The sequence below is a fragment of the Euprymna scolopes genome, chromosome 18 (assembly GCF_053919585.1).
Source record: "Euprymna scolopes isolate OS-2025 chromosome 18, ASM5391958v1, whole genome shotgun sequence".
Taxonomy (NCBI): domain Eukaryota; kingdom Metazoa; phylum Mollusca; class Cephalopoda; order Sepiida; family Sepiolidae; genus Euprymna; species Euprymna scolopes.
Genome location: NC_136499.1, coordinates 106,006,047 through 106,025,071, shown reverse-complemented (window position 1 = coordinate 106,025,071; position 19,025 = coordinate 106,006,047). Strand labels below are relative to the sequence as shown.

Genomic DNA, 19,025 nt, shown 5'->3' with positions numbered 1-19,025 from the left:
AGGATAATAGTCCGCAATAAATAAAATGAATTAATAATACTCATCTCATTAATGAATTCTAATTCAGTAAAATATCATTCTAATGTGTTTTTATTAAAAAAACAAAACAAAAACAAAGAAAGAAAGAAAAAAACGTAAGATTACAACGAGAAAATAATGTCTTACGTTAGCAAGTCACGTGTGGAGTCTAAATAATGGCTCCCAAATCAAAAATTACACAAAAAACGCAAGTAATACATATATATAGTTCAGTTGAGCACTACATTTTCATACAATTCGTTACAGTTATTAGCTTAGATTCTGTTTGATTTTCGATATTAAAGACATTATCGAAACTTCACGTAAGCGTCTAATGTGAACGATTTTTCGTATGTTTTACCACCTGCCTCAGCGCAGCATAAACACCCCCAACAACCCCATGTTAAAAACAGCTTTCGAGGTTTGGGTTGTTTATTCCGAAAGCTGTTTTTAACATGGGGAGGTTGTGCTTGAGGTGATTATAATACGCTGGGGTACGTCGTAAAAATTTTCCGATATTTCTCGTTCTAACTTAAGTAATAAACTAAAATAAAACCTTAAAATAAGTTAATACACACAAAAAAGTATCCAGGTAAGTAGAAGAGTAATTTATCTTGCTTATTGTAATATTTATTTATTATATATTTGTCTTGTATTTTATAATTTGTTTTATTTATTTATTTACTTTGGTCATGTTTAAAATGTCTGAATAGTTTATTATAAACTTTAGCAATAGGGAATATCACCATCGTAGTTATAACCATAGCTGGAGAGTAAAAGCGAAGTGGATAGAAGAAAAGGAGAAGATATAGTGAATAAACGAGACCATTTTTTAAATTTTTTATTTTAGATTTTTGTATTTTTAGTTAAAAACGCGGGAACAGTAGGTGACTGAACGGGACACACAGCTACTTTCTCGCAGTAAGGTAATGTTCCCTGGTTGGATTGATAAGTTTGTCAGCTATTCTTGCTGAGTGAGAAAACTGAACTGAAAGTTGAGAAAATATATTAGGTTTGTTTTCATCGTACAATAGTTAGGCGAGTGCCGTATTGCTTATTGTGTTGAAGTTAGTTAAGTAGATTGTGACGTTATCAGCCCGGCTAGCTCAGTCGGTAGAGCACGAGACTCTTAATCTCGGGGTCGTGGGTTCGAGCCCCACGTTGGGCGTATTCTTTTGTGTCATTTTCATGATATCTTGAAACAACATCAAAGAAAGATGAGGATAATAGTCCGCAATAAATAAAATGAATTAATAATACTCATCTCATTAATGAATTCTAATTCAGTAAAATATCATTCTAATGTGTTTTTATTAAAAAAACAAAACAAAAACAAAGAAAGAAAGAAAAAAACGTAAGATTACAACGAGAAAATAATGTCTTACGTTAGCAAGTCACGTGTGGAGTCTAAATAATGGCTCCCAAATCAAAAATTACACAAAAAACGCAAGTAATACATATATATAGTTCAGTTGAGCACTACATTTTCATACAATTCGTTACAGTTATTAGCTTAGATTCTGTTTGATTTTCGATATTAAAGACATTATCGAAACTTCACGTAAGCGTCTAATGTGAACGATTTTTCGTATGTTTTACCACCTGCCTCAGCGCAGCATAAACACCCCCAACAACCCCATGTTAAAAACAGCTTTCGAGGTTCGGGGTGTTTATTCCGAAAGCTGTTTTTAACATGGGGAGGTTGTGCTTGAGGTGATTATAATACGCTGGGGTACGTCGTAAAAATTTTCCGATATTTCTCGTTCTAACTTAAGTAATAAACTAAAATAAAACCTTAAAATAAGTTAATACACACAAAAAAGTATCCAGGTAGGTAGAAGAGTAATTTATCTTGCTTATTGTAATATTTATTTATTATATATTTGTCTTATATTTTATAATTTGTTTTATTTATTTATTTACTTTGGTCATGTTTAAAATGTCTGAATAGTTTATTATAAACTTTAGCAATAGGGAATATCACCATCGTAGTTATAACCATAGCTGGAGAGTAAAAGCGAAGTGGATAGAAGAAAAGGAGAAGATATAGTGAATAAACGAGACCATTTTTAAAATGTTTTATTTTAGATTTTTGCATTTTTATTTAAAAACGCGGGACCAGTAGGTGACTGAACGGGACACACAGCTACTTTCTCGCAGTAAGGTAATGTTCCCTGGTTGGATTGATAAGTTTGTCAGCTATTCTTGCTGAGTAAGAAAACTGAACTGAAAGTTGAGAAAATATATTAGGTTTGTTTTCATCGTACAATAGTTAGGCGAGTGCCGTAATACTTATTGTATTGAAGTTAGTTAAGTAGATTGTGACTTCATCAGCCCGGCTAGCTCAGTCGGTAGAGCACGAGACTCTTAATCTCGGGGTCGTGGGTTCGAGCCCCACGTTGGGCGTATTCTTTTGTGCCATTTTCATGATATCTTGAAACAACATCAAAGAAAGATGAGGATAATAGTCCGCAATAAATAAAATGAATTAATAATACTCATCTCATTAATGAATTCTAATTCAGTAAAATATCATTCTAATGTGTTTTTATTAAAAAAACAAAACAAAAACAAAGAAAGAAAGAAAAAAAAACATGTAAGATTACAACGAGAAAATAATGTCTTACGTTAGCAAGTCACGTGTGGAGTCTAAATAATGGCTCCCAAATCAAAAATTACACAAAAAACGCAAGTAATACAAATATATAGTTCAGTTGAACACTACATTTTCATACAATTGGTTAAAGTTATTAGCTTAGATTCTGTTTGATTTTCGATATTAAAGACATTATCGAAACTTCACGTAAGCGTCTAATGTGAACGATTTTTCGTATGTTTTACCACCTGCCTCAGCGCAGCATAAACACCCCCAACAACCCCATGTTAAAAACAGCTTTCGAGGTTTGGGTTGTTTATTCCGAAAGCTGTTTTTAACATGGGGAGGTTGTGCTTGAGGTGATTATAATACGCTGGGGTACGTCGTAAAAATTTTCCGATATTTCTCGTTCTAACTTAAGTAATAAACTAAAATAAAACCTTAAAATAAGTTAATACACACAAAAAAGTATCCAGGTAGGTAGAAGAGTAATTTATCTTGCTTATTGTAATATTTATTTATTATATATTTGTCTTGTATTTTATAATTTGTTTTATTTATTTATTTACTTTGGTCATGTTTAAAATGTCTGAATAGTTTATTATAAACTTTAGCAATAGGGAATATCACCATCGTAGTTATAACCATAGCTGGAGAGTAAAAGCGAAGTGGATAGAAGACAAGGAGAAGATATAGTGAATAAACGAGACCATTTTTTAATTTTTTTATTTTAGATTTTTGCATTTTTATTTAAAAACGCGGGACCAGTAGGTGACTGAACGGGACACACAGCTACTTTCTCGCAGTAAGGTAATGTTCCCTGGTTGGATTGATAAGTTTGTCAGCTATTCTTGCTGAGTGAGAAAACTGAACTGAAAGTTGAGAAAATATATTAGGTTTGTTTTCATCGTACAATAGTTAGGCGAGTGCCGTAATACTTATTGTATTGAAGCTAGTTAAGTAGATTGTGACTTCATCAGCCCGGCTAGCTCAGTCGGTAGAGCACGAGACTCTTAATCTCGGGGTCGTGGGTTCGAGCCCCACGTTGGGCGTATTCTTTTGTGCCATTTTCATGATATCTTGAAACAACATCAAAGAAAGATGAGGATAATAGTCCGCAATAAATAAAATGAATTAATAATACTCATCTCATTAATGAATTCTAATTCAGTAAAATATCATTCTAATGTGTTTTTATTAAAAAAACAAAACAAACACAAAGAAAGAAAGAAAAAAAAAACATGTAAGATTACAACGAGAAAATAATGTCTTTCGTTAGCAAGTCACGTGTGGAGTCTAAATAATGGCTCCCAAATCAAAAATTACACAAAAAACGCAAGTAATACAAATATATAGTTCAGTTGAACACTACATTTTCATACAATTGGTTACAGTTATTAGCTTAGATTCTGTTTGATTTTCGATATTAAAGACATTATCGAAACTTCACGTAAGCGTCTAATGTGAACGATTTTTCGTATGTTTTACCACCTGCCTCAGCGCAGCATAAACACCCCCAACAACCCCATGTTAAAAACAGCTTTCGAGGTTCGGGGTGTTTATTCCGAAAGCTGTTTTTAACATGGGGAGGTTGTGCTTGAGGTGATTATAATACGCTGGGGTACGTCGTAAAAATTTTCCGATATTTCTCGTTCTAACTTAAGTAATAAACTAAAATAAAACCTTAAAATAAGTTAATACACACAAAAAAGTATCCAGGTAAGTAGAAGAGTAATTTATCTTGCTTATTGTAATATTTATTTATTATATATTTGTCTTGTATTTTATAATTTGTTTTATTTATTTATTTACTTTGGTCATGTTTAAAATGTCTGAATAGTTTATTATAAACTTTAGCAATAGGGAATATCACCATCGTAGTTATAACCATAGCTGGAGAGTAAAAGCGAAGTGGATAGAAGAAAAGGAGAAGATATAGTGAATAAACGAGACCATTTTTAAAATGTTTTGTTTTAGATTTTTGCATTTTTATTTAAAAACGCGGGACCAGTAGGTGACTGAACGGGACACACAGCTACTTTCTCGCAGTAAGGTAATGTTCCCTGGTTGGATTGATAAGTTTGTCAGCTATTCTTGCTGAGTGAGAAAACTGAACTGAAAGTTGAGAAAATATATTAGGTTTGTTTTCATCGTACAATAGTTAGGCGAGTGCCGTAATACTTATTGTATTGAAGCTAGTTAAGAAGATTGCGACTTCATCAGCCCGGCTAGCTCAGTCGGTAGAGCACGAGACTCTTAATCTCGGGGTCGTGGGTTCGAGCCCCACGTTGGGCGTATTCTTTTGTGCCATTTTCATGATATCTTGAAACAACATCAAAGAAAGATGAGGATAATAGTCCGCAATAAATAAAATGAATTAATAATACTCATCTCATTAATGAATTCTAATTCAGTAAAATATCATTCTAATGTGTTTTTATTAAAAAAACAAAACAAAAACAAAGAAAGAAAGAAAAAAAAACATGTAAGATTACAACGAGAAAATAATGTCTTACGTTAGCAAGTCACGTGTGGAGTCTAAATAATGGCTCCCAAATCAAAAATTACACAAAAAACGCAAGTAATACAAATATATAGTTCAGTTGAACACTACATTTTCATACAATTGGTTACAGTTATTAGCTTAGATTCTGTTTGATTTTCGATATTAAAGACATTATCGAAACTTCACGTAAGCGTCTAATGTGAACGATTTTTCGTATGTTTTACCACCTGCCTCAGCGCAGCATAAACACCCCCAACAACCCCATGTTAAAAACAGCTTTCGAGGTTCGGGGTGTTTATTCCGAAAGCTGTTTTTAACATGGGGAGGTTGTGCTTGAGGTGATTATAATATGCTGGGGTACGTCGTAAAAATTTTCCGATATTTCTCGTTCTAACTTAAGTAATAAACTAAAATAAAACCTTAAAATAAGTTAATACACACAAAAAAGTATCCAGGTAGGTAGAAGAGTAATTTATCTTGCTTATTGTAATATTTATTTATTATATATTTGTCTTATATTTTATAATTTGTTTTATTTATTTATTTACTTTGGTCATGTTTAAAATGTCTGAATAGTTTATTATAAACTTTAGCAATAGGGAATATCACCATCGTAGTTATAACCATAGCTGGAGAGTAAAAGCGAAGTGGATAGAAGAAAAGGAGAAGATATAGTGAATAAACGAGACCATTTTTTAAATTTTTTATTTTAGATTTTTGCATTTTTATTTAAAAACGCGGGACCAGTAGGTGACTGAACGGGACACACAGCTACTTTCTCGCAGTAAGGTAATGTTCCCTGGTTGGATTGATAAGTTTCTCAGCTATTCTTGCTGAGTGAGAAAACTGAACTGAAAGTTGAGAAAATATATTAGGTTTGTTTTCATCGTACAATAGTTAGGCGAGTGCCGTAATACTTATTGTATTGAAGTTAGTTAAGTAGATTGTGACTTCATCAGCCCGGCTAGCTCAGTCGGTAGAGCACGAGACTCTTAATCTCGGGGTCGTGAGTTCGAGCCCCACGTTGGGCGTATTCTTTTGTGTCATTTTCATGATATCTTGAAACAACATCAAAGAAAGATGAGGATAATAGTCCGCAATAAATAAAATGAATTAATAATACTCATCTCATTAATGAATTCTAATTCAGTAAAATATCATTCTAATGTGTTTTTATTAAAAAAACAAAACAAAAACAAAGAAAGAAATAAAAAAACGTAAGATTACAACGAGAAAATAATGTCTTACGTTAGCAAGTCACGTGTGGAGTCTAAATAATGGCTCCCAAATCAAAAATTACACAAAAAACGCAAGTAATACATATATATAGTTCAGTTGAGCACTACATTTTCATACAATTCGTTACAGTTATTAGCTTAGATTCTGTTTGATTTTCGATATTAAAGACATTATCGAAACTTCACGTAAGCGTCTAATGTGAACGATTTTTCGTATGTTTTACCACCTGCCTCAGCGCAGCATAAACACCCCCAACAACCCCATGTTAAAAACAGCTTTCGAGGTTCGGGGTGTTTATTCCGAAAGCTGTTTTTAACATGGGGAGGTTGTGCTTGAGGTGATTATAATACGCTGGGGTACGTCGTAAAAATTTTCCGATATTTCTCGTTCTAACTTAAGTAATAAACTAAAATAAAACCTTAAAATAAGTTAATACACACAAAAAAGTATCCAGGTAAGTAGAAGAGTAATTTATCTTGCTTATTGTAATATTTATTTATTATATATTTGTCTTGTATTTTATAATTTGTTTTATTTATTTATTTACTTTGGTCATGTTTAAAATGTCTGAATAGTTTATTATAAACTTTAGCAATAGGGAATATCACCATCGTAGTTATAACCATAGCTGGAGAGTAAAAGCGAAGTGGATAGAAGAAAAGGAGAAGATATAGTGAATAAACGAGACCATTTTTTAAATTTTTTATTTTAGATTTTTGTATGTTTAGTTAAAAACGCGGGAACAGTAGGTTACTGAACGGGACACACAGCTACTTTCTCGCAGTAAGGTAATGTTCCCTGGTTGGATTGATAAGTTTGTCAGCTATTCTTGCTGAGTGAGAAAACTGAACTGAAAGTTGAGAAAATATATTAGGTTTGTTTTCATCGTACAATAGTTAGGCGAGTGCCGTATTGCTTATTGTGTTGAAGTTAGTTAAGTAGATTGTGACGTTATCAGCCCGGCTAGCTCAGTCGGTAGAGCACGAGACTCTTAATCTCGGGGTCGTGGGTTCGAGCCCCACGTTGGGCGTATTCTTTTGTGTCATTTTCATGATATCTTGAAACAACATCAAAGAAAGATGAGGATAATAGTCCGCAATAAATAAAATGAATTAATAATACTCATCTCATTAATGAATTCTAATTCAGTAAAATATCATTCTAATGTGTTTTTATTAAAAAAAACAAAACAAAAACAAAGAAAGAAAGAAAAAAAAACATGTAAGATTACAACGAGAAAGTAATGTCTTACGTTAGCAAGTCACGTGTGGAGTCTAAATAATGGCTCCCAAATCAAAAATTACACAAAAAACGCAAGTAATACAAATATATAGTTCAGTTGAACACTACATTTTCATACAATTGGTTACAGTTATTAGCTTAGATTCTGTTTGATCTTCGATATTAAAGACATTATCGAAACTTCACGTAAGCGTCTAATGTGAACGATTTTTCGTATGTTTTACCACCTGCCTCAGCGCAGCATAAACACCCCCAACAACCCCATGTTAAAAACAGCTTTCGAGGTTCGGGGTGTTTATTCCGAAAGCTGTTTTTAACATGGGGAGGTTGTGCTTGAGGTGATTATAATACGCTGGGGTACGTCGTAAAAATCTTCCGATATTTCTCGTTCTAACTTAAGTAATAAACTAAAATAAAACCTTAAAATAAGTTAATACACACAAAAAAAAGTATCCAGGTAGGTAGAAGAGTAATTTATCTTGCTTATTGTAATATTTATTTATTATATATTTGTCTTATATTTTATAATTTGTTTTATTTATTTTTTTACTTTGGTCATGTTTAAAATGTCTGAATAGTTTATTATAAACTTTAGCAATAGGGAATATCACCATCGTAGTTATAACCATTTGAGAGTAAAGGCGAAATGGATAGAAGACAAGGAGAAGATATAGTGAATAAACGAGACCATTTTTTAAATTTTTTATTTTAGATTTTTGCATTTTTATTTAAAAACGCGGGACCAGTAGGTGACTGAACGGGACACACAGCTCCTTTCTCGCAGTAAGGTAATGTTCCCTGGTTGGATTGATAAGTTTGTCAGCTATTCTTGCTGAGTGAGAAAACTGAACTGAAAGTTGAGAAAATATATTAGGTTTGTTTTCATCGTACAATAGTTAGGCGAGTGCCGTAATACTTATTGTATTGAAGTTAGTTAAGTAGATTGTGACTTCATCAGCCCGGCTAGCTCAGTCGGTAGAGCACGAGACTCTTAATCTCGGGGTCGTGGGTTCGAGCCCCACGTTGGGCGTATACTTTTGTGTCATTTTCATGATATCTTGAAACAACATCAAAGAAAGATGAGGATAATAGTCCGCAATAAATAAAATGAATTAATAATACTCATCTCATTAATGAATTCTAATTCAGTAAAATATCATTCTAATGTGTTTTTATTAAAAAAACAAAACAAAAACAAAGAAAGAAAGAAAAAAAAACATGTAAGATTACAACGAGAAAATAATGTCTTACGGTTAGCAAGTCACGTGTGGAGTCTAAATAATGGCTCCCAAATCAAAAATTACACAAAAAACCCAAGTAATACAAATATATAGTTCAGTTGAACACTACATTTTCATACAATTGGTTACAGTTATTAGCTTAGATTCTGTTTGATTTTCGATATTAAAGACATTATCGAAACTTCACGTAAGCGTCTAATGTGAACGATTTTTCGTATGTTTTACCACCTGCCTCAGCGCAGCATAAACACCCCCAACAACCCCATGTTAAAAACAGCTTTCGAGGTTCGGGGTGTTTATTCCGAAAGCTGTTTTTAACATGGGGAGGTTGTGCTTGAGGTGATTATAATACGCTGGGGTACGTCGTAAAAATTTTCCGATATTTCTCGTTCTAACTTAAGTAATAAACTAAAATAAAACCTTAAAATAAGTTAATACACACAAAAAAGTATCCAGGTAGGTAGAAGAGTAATTTATCTTGCTTATTGTAATATTTATTTATTATATATTTGTCTTGTATTTTATAATTTGTTTTATTTATTTATTTACTTTGGTCATGTTTAAAATGTCTGAATAGTTTATTATAAACTTTAGCAATAGGGAATATCACCATCGTAGTTATAACCATAGCTGGAGAGTAAAAGCGAAGTGGATAGAAGAAAAGGAGAAGATATAGTGAATAAACGAGACCATTTTTAAAATGTTTTGTTTTAGATTTTTGCATTTTTATTTAAAAACGCGGGACCAGTAGGTGACTGAACGGGACACACAGCTACTTTCTCGCAGTAAGGTAATGTTCCCTGGTTGGATTGATAAGTTTGTCAGCTATTCTTGCTGAGTGAGAAAACTGAACTGAAAGTTGAGAAAATATATTAGGTTTGTTTTCATCGTACAATAGTTAGGCGAGTGCCGTAATACTTATTGTATTGAAGTTAGTTAAGTAGATTGTGACTTCATCAGCCCGGCTAGCTCAGTCGGTAGAGCACGAGACTCTTAATCTCGGGGTCGTGGGTTCGAACCCCATGTTGGGCGTATTCTTTTGTGTCATTTTCATGATATCTTGAAACAACATCAAAGAAAGATGAGGATAATAGTCCGCAATAAATAAAATGAATTAATAATACTCATCTCATTAATGAATTCTAATTCAGTAAAATATCATTCTAATGTGTTTTTATCAAAAAAAAAAAAAAAAAAAAAAACAAAGAAAGAAAGAAAAAAAACATGTAAGATTACAACGAGAAAATAATGTCTTACGTTAGCAAGTCACGTGTGGAGTCTAAATAATGGCTCCCAAATCAAAAATTACACAAAAAACGCAAGTAATACAAATATATAGTTCAGTTGAACACTACATTTTCATACAATTGGTTACAGTTATTAGCTTAGATTCTGTTTGATTTTCGATATTAAAGACATTATCGAAACTTCACGTAAGCGTCTAATGTGAACGATTTTTCGTATGTTTTACCACCTGCCTCAGCGCAGCATAAACACCCCCAACAACCCCATGTTAAAAACAGCTTTCGAGGTTTGGGTTGTTTATTCCGAAAGCTGTTTTTAACATGGGGAGGTTGTGCTTGAGGTGATTATAATACGCTGGGGTGCGTCGTAAAAATTTTCCGATATTTCTCGTTCTAACTTAAGTAATAAACTAAAATAAAACCTTAAAATAAGTTAATACACACAAAAAAGTATCCAGGTAGGTAGAAGAGTAATTTATCTTGCTTATTGTAATATTTATTTATTATATATTTGTCTTGTATTTTATAATTTGTTTTATTTATTTATTTACTTTGGTCATGTTTAAAATGTCTGAATAGTTTATTATAAACTTTAGCAATAGGGAATATCACCATCGTAGTTATAACCATAGCTGGAGAGTAAAAGCGAAGTGGATAGAAGAAAAGGAGAAGATATAGTGAATAAACGAGACCATTTTTTAAATTTTTTATTTTAGATTTTTGCATTTTTATTTAAAAACGCGGGACCAGTAGGTGACTGAACGGGACACACAGCTACTTTCTCGCAGTAAGGTAATGTTCCCTGGTTGGATTGATAAGTTTGTCAGCTATTCTTGCTGAGTGAGAAAACTGAACTGAAAGTTGAGAAAATATATTAGGTTTGTTTTCATCGTACAATAGTTAGGCGAGTGCCGTAATACTTATTGTATTGAAGTTAGTTAAGTAGATTGTGACTTCATCAGCCCGGCTAGCTCAGTCGGTAGAGCACGAGACTCTTAATCTCGGGGTCGTGGGTTCGAGCCCCACGTTGGGCGTATCCTTTTGTGCCATTTTCATGATATCTTGAAACAACATCAAAGAAAGATGAGGATAATAGTCCGCAATAAATAAAATGAATTAATAATACTCATCTCATTAATGAATTCTAATTCAGTAAAATATCATTCTAATGTGTTTTTATTAAAAAAACAAAACAAAAACAAAGAAAGAAAGAAAAAAAAACATGTAAGATTACAACGAGAAAATAATGTCTTACGGTTAGCAAGTCACGTGTGGAGTCTAAATAATGGCTCCCAAATCAAAAATTACACAAAAAACGCAAGTAATACAAATATATAGTTCAGTTGAACACTACATTTTCATACAATTGGTTACAGTTATTAGCTTAGATTCTGTTTGATTTTCGATATTAAAGACATTATCGAAACTTCACGTAAGCGTCTAATGTGAACGATTTTTCGTATGTTTTACCACCTGCCTCAGCGCAGCATAAACACCCCCAACAACCCCATGTTAAAAACAGCTTTCGAGGTTCGGGGTGTTTATTCCGAAAGCTGTTTTTAACATGGGGAGGTTGTGCTTGAGGTGATTATAATACGCTGGGGTACGTCGTAAAAATTTTCCGATATTTCTCGTTCTAACTTAAGTAATAAACTAAAATAAAACCTTAAAATAAGTTAATACACACAAAAAAGTATCCAGGTAGGTAGAAGAGTAATTTATCTTGCTTATTGTAATATTTATTTATTATATATTTGTCTTGTATTTTATAATTTGTTTTATTTATTTATTTACTTTGGTCATGTTTAAAATGTCTGAATAGTTTATTATAAACTTTAGCAATAGGGAATATCACCATCGTAGTTATAACCATAGCTGGAGAGTAAAAGCGAAGTGGATAGAAGAAAAGGAGAAGATATAGTGAATAAACGAGACCATTTTTAAAATGTTTTGTTTTAGATTTTTGCATTTTTATTTAAAAACGCGGGACCAGTAGGTGACTGAACGGGACACACAGCTACTTTCTCGCAGTAAGGTAATGTTCCCTGGTTGGATTGATAAGTTTGTCAGCTATTCTTGCTGAGTGAGAAAACTGAACTGAAAGTTGAGAAAATATATTAGGTTTGTTTTCATCGTACAATAGTTAGGCGAGTGCCGTAATACTTATTGTATTGAAGTTAGTTAAGTAGATTGTGACTTCATCAGCCCGGCTAGCTCAGTCGGTAGAGCACGAGACTCTTAATCTCGGGGTCGTGGGTTCGAGCCCCACGTTGGGCGTATTCTTTTGTGTCATTTTCATGATATCTTGAAACAACATCAAAGAAAGATGAGGATAATAGTCCGCAATAAATAAAATGAATTAATAATACTCATCTCATTAATGAATTCTAATTCAGTAAAATATCATTCTAATGTGTTTTTATCAAAAAAAAAAAAAAAAAAAAACAAAGAAAGAAAGAAAAAAAACATGTAAGATTACAACGAGAAAATAATGTCTTACGTTAGCAAGTCACGTGTGGAGTCTAAATAATGGCTCCCAAATCAAAAATTACACAAAAAACGCAAGTAATACAAATATATAGTTCAGTTGAACACTACATTTTCATACAATTGGTTACAGTTATTAGCTTAGATTCTGTTTGATTTTCGATATTAAAGACATTATCGAAACTTCACGTAAGCGTCTAATGTGAACGATTTTTCGTATGTTTTACCACCTGCCTCAGCGCAGCATAAACACCCCCAACAACCCCATGTTAAAAACAGCTTTCGAGGTTCAGGGTTTTTATTCCGAAAGCTGTTTTTAACATGGGGAGGTTGTGCTTGAGGTGATTATAATACGCTGGGGTGCGTCGTAAAAATTTTCCGATATTTCTCGTTCTAACTTAAGTAATAAACTAAAATAAAACCTTAAAATAAGTTAATACACACAAAAAAGTATCCAGGTAGGTAGAAGAGTAATTTATCTTGCTTATTGTAATATTTATTTATTATATATTTGTCTTGTATTTTATAATTTGTTTTATTTATTTATTTACTTTGGTCATGTTTAAAATGTCTGAATAGTTTATTATAAACTTTAGCAATAGGGAATATCACCATCGTAGTTATAACCATAGCTGGAGAGTAAAAGCGAAGTGGATAGAAGAAAAGGAGAAGATATAGTGAATAAACGAGACCATTTTTTAAATTTTTTATTTTAGATTTTTGCATTTTTATTTAAAAACGCGGGACCAGTAGGTGACTGAACGGGACACACAGCTACTTTCTCGCAGTAAGGTAATGTTCCCTGGTTGGATTGATAAGTTTGTCAGCTATTCTTGCTGAGTGAGAAAACTGAACTGAAAGTTGAGAAAATATATTGGGTTTGTTTTCATCGTACAATAGTTAGGCGAGTGCCGTAATACTTATTGTATTGAAGTTAGTTAAGTAGATTGTGACTTCATCAGCCCGGCTAGCTCAGTCGGTAGAGCACGAGACTCTTAATCTCGGGGTCGTGGGTTCGAGCCCCACGTTGGGCGTATCCTTTTGTGCCATTTTCATGATATCTTGAAACAACATCAAAGAAAGATGAGGATAATAGTCCGCAATAAATAAAATGAATTAATAATACTCATCTCATTAATGAATTCTAATTCAGTAAAATATCATTCTAATGTGTTTTTATTAAAAAAACAAAACAAAAACAAAGAAAGAAAGAAAAAAAAACATGTAAGATTACAACGAGAAAATAATGTCTTACGGTTAGCAAGTCACGTGTGGAGTCTAAATAATGGCTCCCAAATCAAAAATTACACAAAAAACCCAAGTAATACAAATATATAGTTCAGTTGAACACTACATTTTCATACAATTGGTTACAGTTATTAGCTTAGATTCTGTTTGATTTTCGATATTAAAGACATTATCGAAACTTCACGTAAGCGTCTAATGTGAACGATTTTTCGTATGTTTTACCACCTGCCTCAGCGCAGCATAAACACCCCCAACAACCCCATGTTAAAAACAGCTTTCGAGGTTCGGGGTGTTTATTCCGAAAGCTGTTTTTAACATGGGGAGGTTGTGCTTGAGGTGATTATAATACGCTGGGGTACGTCGTAAAAATTTTCCGATATTTCTCGTTCTAACTTAAGTAATAAACTAAAATAAAACCTTAAAATAAGTTAATACACACAAAAAAGTATCCAGGTAGGTAGAAGAGTAATTTATCTTGCTTATTGTAATATTTATTTATTATATATTTGTCTTGTATTTTATAATTTGTTTTATTTATTTATTTACTTTGGTCATGTTTAAAATGTCTGAATAGTTTATTATAAACTTTAGCAATAGGGAATATCACCATCGTAGTTATAACCATAGCTGGAGAGTAAAAGCGAAGTGGATAGAAGAAAAGGAGAAGATATAGTGAATAAACGAGACCATTTTTAAAATGTTTTGTTTTAGATTTTTGCATTTTTATTTAAAAACGCGGGACCAGTAGGTGACTGAACGGGACACACAGCTACTTTCTCGCAGTAAGGTAATGTTCCCTGGTTGGATTGATAAGTTTGTCAGCTATTCTTGCTGAGTGAGAAAACTGAACTGAAAGTTGAGAAAATATATTAGGTTTGTTTTCATCGTACAATAGTTAGGCGAGTGCCGTAATACTTATTGTATTGAAGTTAGTTAAGTAGATTGTGACTTCATCAGCCCGGCTAGCTCAGTCGGTAGAGCACGAGACTCTTAATCTCGGGGTCGTGGGTTCGAACCCCAAGTTGGGCGTATTCTTTTGTGTCATTTTCATGATATCTTGAAACAACATCAAAGAAAGATGAGGATAATAGTCCGCAATAAATAAAATGAATTAATAATACTCATCTCATTAATGAATTCTAATTCAGTAAAATATCATTCTAATGTGTTTTTATCAAAAAAAAAAAAAAAAAAAAACAAAGAAAGAAAGAAAAAAAACATGTAAGATTACAACGAGAAAATAATGTCTTACGTTAGCAAGTCACGTGTGGAGTCTAAATAATGGCTCCCAAATCAAAAATTACACAAAAAACGCAAGTAATACAAATATATAGTTCAGTTGAACACTACATTTTCATACAATTGGTTACAGTTATTAGCTTAGATTCTGTTTGATTTTCGATATTAAAGACATTATCGAAACTTCACGTAAGCGTCTAATGTGAACGATTTTTCGTATGTTTTACCACCTGCCTCAGCGCAGCATAAACACCCCCAACAACCCCATGTTAAAAACAGCTTTCGAGGTTTGGGTTGTTTATTCCGAAAGCTGTTTTTAACATGGGGAGGTTGTGCTTGAGGTGATTATAATACGCTGGGGTGCGTCGTAAAAATTTTCCGATATTTCTCGTTCTAACTTAAGTAATAAACTAAAATAAAACCTTAAAATAAGTTAATACACACAAAAAAGTATCCAGGTAGGTAGAAGAGTAATTTATCTTGCTTATTGTAATATTTATTTATTATATATTTGTCTTGTATTTTATAATTTGTTTTATTTATTTATTTACTTTGGTCATGTTTAAAATGTCTGAATAGTTTATTATAAACTTTAGCAATAGGGAATATCACCATCGTAGTTATAACCATAGCTGGAGAGTAAAAGCGAAGTGGATAGAAGAAAAGGAGAAGATATAGTGAATAAACGAGACCATTTTTTAAATTTTTTATTTTAGATTTTTGCATTTTTATTTAAAAACGCGGGACCAGTAGGTGACTGAACGGGACACACAGCTACTTTCTCGCAGTAAGGTAATGTTCCCTGGTTGGATTGATAAGTTTGTCAGCTATTCTTGCTGAGTGAGAAAACTGAACTGAAAGTTGAGAAAATATATTAGGTTTGTTTTCATCGTACAATAGTTAGGCGAGTGCCGTAATACTTATTGTATTGAAGTTAGTTAAGTAGATTGTGACTTCATCAGCCCGGCTAGCTCAGTCGGTAGAGCACGAGACTCTTAATCTCGGGGTCGTGGGTTCGAGCCCCACGTTGGGCGTATCCTTTTGTGCCATTTTCATGATATCTTGAAACAACATCAAAGAAAGATGAGGATAATAGTCCGCAATAAATAAAATGAATTAATAATACTCATCTCATTAATGAATTCTAATTCAGTAAAATATCATTCTAATGTGTTTTTATTAAAAAAACAAAACAAAAACAAAGAAAGAAAGAAAAAAAAACATGTAAGATTACAACGAGAAAATAATGTCTTACGGTTAGCAAGTCACGTGTGGAGTCTAAATAATGGCTCCCAAATCAAAAATTACACAAAAAACCCAAGTAATACAAATATATAGTTCAGTTGAACACTACATTTTCATACAATTGGTTACAGTTATTAGCTTAGATTCTGTTTGATTTTCGATATTAAAGACATTATCGAAACTTCACGTAAGCGTCTAATGTGAACGATTTTTCGTATGTTTTACCACCTGCCTCAGCGCAGCATAAACACCCCCAACAACCCCATGTTAAAAACAGCTTTCGAGGTTCGGGGTGTTTATTCCGAAAGCTGTTTTTAACATGGGGAGGTTGTGCTTGAGGTGATTATAATACGCTGGGGTACGTCGTAAAAATTTTCCGATATTTCTCGTTCTAACTTAAGTAATAAACTAAAATAAAACCTTAAAATAAGTTAATACACACAAAAAAGTATCCAGGTAGGTAGAAGAGTAATTTATCTTGCTTATTGTAATATTTATTTATTATATATTTGTCTTGTATTTTATAATTTGTTTTATTTATTTATTTACTTTGGTCATGTTTAAAATGTCTGAATAGTTTATTATAAACTTTAGCAATAGGGAATATCACCATCGTAGTTATAACCATAGCTGGAGAGTAAAAGCGAAGTGGATAGAAGAAAAGGAGAAGATATAGTGAATAAACGAGACCATTTTTAAAATGTTTTGTTTTAGATTTTTGCATTTTTATTTAAAAACGCGGGACCAGTAGGTGACTGAACGGGACACACAGCTACTTTCTCGCAGTAAGGTAATGTTCCCTGGTTGGATTGATAAGTTTGTCAGCTATTCTTGCTGAGTGAGAAAACTGAACTGAAAGTTGAGAAAATATATTAGGTTTGTTTTCATCGTACAATAGTTAGGCGAGTGCCGTAATACTTATTGTATTGAAGTTAGTTAAGTAGATTGTGACTTCATCAGCCCGGCTAGCTCAGTCGGTAGAGCACGAGACTCTTAATCTCGGGGTCGTGGGTTCGAGCCCCACGTTGGGCGTATTCTTTTGTGTCATTTTCATGATATCTTGAAACAACATCAAAGAAAGATGAGGATAATAGTCCGCAATAAATAAAATGAATTAATAATACTCATCTCATTAATGAATTCTAATTCAGTAAAATATCATTCTAATGTGTTTTTATTAAAAAAAAAAAAAAAAACAAAGAAAGAAAGAAAAAAAACATGTAAGATTACAACGAGAAAGTAATGTCTTACGTTAGCAAGTCACGTGTGGAGTCTAAATAATGGCTCCCAAATCAAAAATTACACAAAAAACGCAAGTAATACAAATATATAGTTCAGTTGAACACTACATTTTCATACAATTGGTTACAGTTATTAGCTTAGATTCTGTTTGATTTTCGATATTAAAGACATTATCGAAACTTCACGTAAGCGTCTAATGTGAACGATTTTTCGTATGTTTTACCACCTGCCTCAGCGCAGCATAAACACCCCCAACAACCCCATGTTAAAAACAGCTTTCGAGGTTTGGGTTGTTTATTCCGAAAGCTGTTTTTAACATGGGGAGGTTGTGCTTGAGGTGATTATAATACGCTGGGGTGCGTCGTAAAAATTTTCCGATATTTCTCGTTCTAACTTAAGTAATAAACTAAAATAAAACCTTAAAATAAGTTAATACACACAAAAAAGTATCCAGGTAGGTAGAAGAGTAATTTATCTTGCTTATTGTAATATTTATTTATTATATATTTGTCTTGTATTTTATAATTTGTTTTATTTATTTATTTACTTTGGTCATGTTTAAAATGTCTGAATAGTTTATTATAAACTTTAGCAATAGGGAATATCACCATCGTAGTTATAACCATAGCTGGAGAGTAAAAGCGAAGTGGATAGAAGAAAAGGAGAAGATATAGTGAATAAACGAGACCATTTTTAAAATGTTTTATTTTAGATTTTTGCATTTTTATTTAAAAACGCAGGACCAGTAGGTGACTGAACGGGACACACAGCTACTTTCTCGCAGTAAGGTAATGTTCCCTGGTTGGATTGATAAGTTTGTCAGCTATTCTTGCTGAGTGAGAAAACTGAACTGAAAGTTGAGAAAATATATTAGGTTTGTTTTCATCGTACAATAGTTAGGCGAGTGCCGTAATACTTATTGTATTGAAGTTAGTTAAGTAGATTGTGACTTCATCAGCCCGGCTAGCTCAGTCGGTAGAGCACGAGACTCTTAATCTCGGGGTCGTGGGTTCGAGCCCCACGTTGGGCGTATTCTTTTGTGCCATTTTCATGATATCTTGAAACAACATCAAAGAAAGATGAGGATAATAGTCCGCAATAAATAAAATGAATTAATAATACTCATCTCATTAATGAATTCTAATTCAGTAAAATATCATTCTAATGTGTTTTTATTAAAAAAACAAAACAAAAACAAAGAAAGAAAGAAAAAAAAAACATGTAAGATTACAACGAGAAAATAATGTCTTACGGTTAGCAAGTCACGTGTGGAGTCTAAATAATGGCTCCCAAATCAAAAATTACACAAAAAACGCAAGTAATACAAATATATAGTTCAGTTGAACACTACATTTTCATACAATTGGTTACAGTTATTAGCTTAGATTCTGTTTGATTTTCGATATTAAAGACATTATCGAAACTTCACGTAAGCGTCTAATGTGAACGATTTTTCGTATGTTTTACCACCTGCCTCA

The 19,025-nt window shown here is 32.7% G+C and overlaps 15 non-coding genes across 15 annotated transcripts; all 15 read left to right on the top strand.

Annotated features, from left to right (window-relative positions):
* The first annotated feature begins 1,113 nt into the window (after positions 1-1,113).
* Positions 1,114-1,186, top strand: Trnak-cuu (transfer RNA lysine (anticodon CUU)). Its single transcript has one exon. It is a non-coding gene; the product is annotated as a tRNA-Lys (tRNA).
* Positions 1,187-2,351: 1,165 nt separating this feature from the next.
* On the top strand, positions 2,352-2,424 carry Trnak-cuu (transfer RNA lysine (anticodon CUU)). Its single transcript has one exon. It is a non-coding gene; the product is annotated as a tRNA-Lys (tRNA).
* Positions 2,425-3,593: 1,169 nt separating this feature from the next.
* On the top strand, positions 3,594-3,666 carry Trnak-cuu (transfer RNA lysine (anticodon CUU)). Its single transcript has one exon. It is a non-coding gene; the product is annotated as a tRNA-Lys (tRNA).
* Positions 3,667-4,836: 1,170 nt separating this feature from the next.
* Trnak-cuu (transfer RNA lysine (anticodon CUU)) lies at positions 4,837-4,909 on the top strand. Its single transcript has one exon. It is a non-coding gene; the product is annotated as a tRNA-Lys (tRNA).
* Positions 4,910-6,078: 1,169 nt separating this feature from the next.
* On the top strand, positions 6,079-6,151 carry Trnak-cuu (transfer RNA lysine (anticodon CUU)). The gene has a single exon. It is a non-coding gene; the product is annotated as a tRNA-Lys (tRNA).
* A 1,165-nt stretch (positions 6,152-7,316) lies between these two features.
* Trnak-cuu (transfer RNA lysine (anticodon CUU)) lies at positions 7,317-7,389 on the top strand. The gene has a single exon. It is a non-coding gene; the product is annotated as a tRNA-Lys (tRNA).
* Positions 7,390-8,558: 1,169 nt separating this feature from the next.
* On the top strand, positions 8,559-8,631 carry Trnak-cuu (transfer RNA lysine (anticodon CUU)). The gene has a single exon. It is a non-coding gene; the product is annotated as a tRNA-Lys (tRNA).
* A 1,170-nt stretch (positions 8,632-9,801) lies between these two features.
* Positions 9,802-9,874, top strand: Trnak-cuu (transfer RNA lysine (anticodon CUU)). Its single transcript has one exon. It is a non-coding gene; the product is annotated as a tRNA-Lys (tRNA).
* A 1,173-nt stretch (positions 9,875-11,047) lies between these two features.
* Positions 11,048-11,120, top strand: Trnak-cuu (transfer RNA lysine (anticodon CUU)). Its single transcript has one exon. It is a non-coding gene; the product is annotated as a tRNA-Lys (tRNA).
* Positions 11,121-12,290: 1,170 nt separating this feature from the next.
* Positions 12,291-12,363, top strand: Trnak-cuu (transfer RNA lysine (anticodon CUU)). Its single transcript has one exon. It is a non-coding gene; the product is annotated as a tRNA-Lys (tRNA).
* Positions 12,364-13,534: 1,171 nt separating this feature from the next.
* On the top strand, positions 13,535-13,607 carry Trnak-cuu (transfer RNA lysine (anticodon CUU)). The gene has a single exon. It is a non-coding gene; the product is annotated as a tRNA-Lys (tRNA).
* Positions 13,608-14,777: 1,170 nt separating this feature from the next.
* On the top strand, positions 14,778-14,850 carry Trnak-cuu (transfer RNA lysine (anticodon CUU)). Its single transcript has one exon. It is a non-coding gene; the product is annotated as a tRNA-Lys (tRNA).
* Positions 14,851-16,021: 1,171 nt separating this feature from the next.
* Positions 16,022-16,094, top strand: Trnak-cuu (transfer RNA lysine (anticodon CUU)). The gene has a single exon. It is a non-coding gene; the product is annotated as a tRNA-Lys (tRNA).
* Positions 16,095-17,264: 1,170 nt separating this feature from the next.
* On the top strand, positions 17,265-17,337 carry Trnak-cuu (transfer RNA lysine (anticodon CUU)). Its single transcript has one exon. It is a non-coding gene; the product is annotated as a tRNA-Lys (tRNA).
* A 1,167-nt stretch (positions 17,338-18,504) lies between these two features.
* Positions 18,505-18,577, top strand: Trnak-cuu (transfer RNA lysine (anticodon CUU)). The gene has a single exon. It is a non-coding gene; the product is annotated as a tRNA-Lys (tRNA).
* The last annotated feature ends 448 nt before the right edge of the window (positions 18,578-19,025 follow it).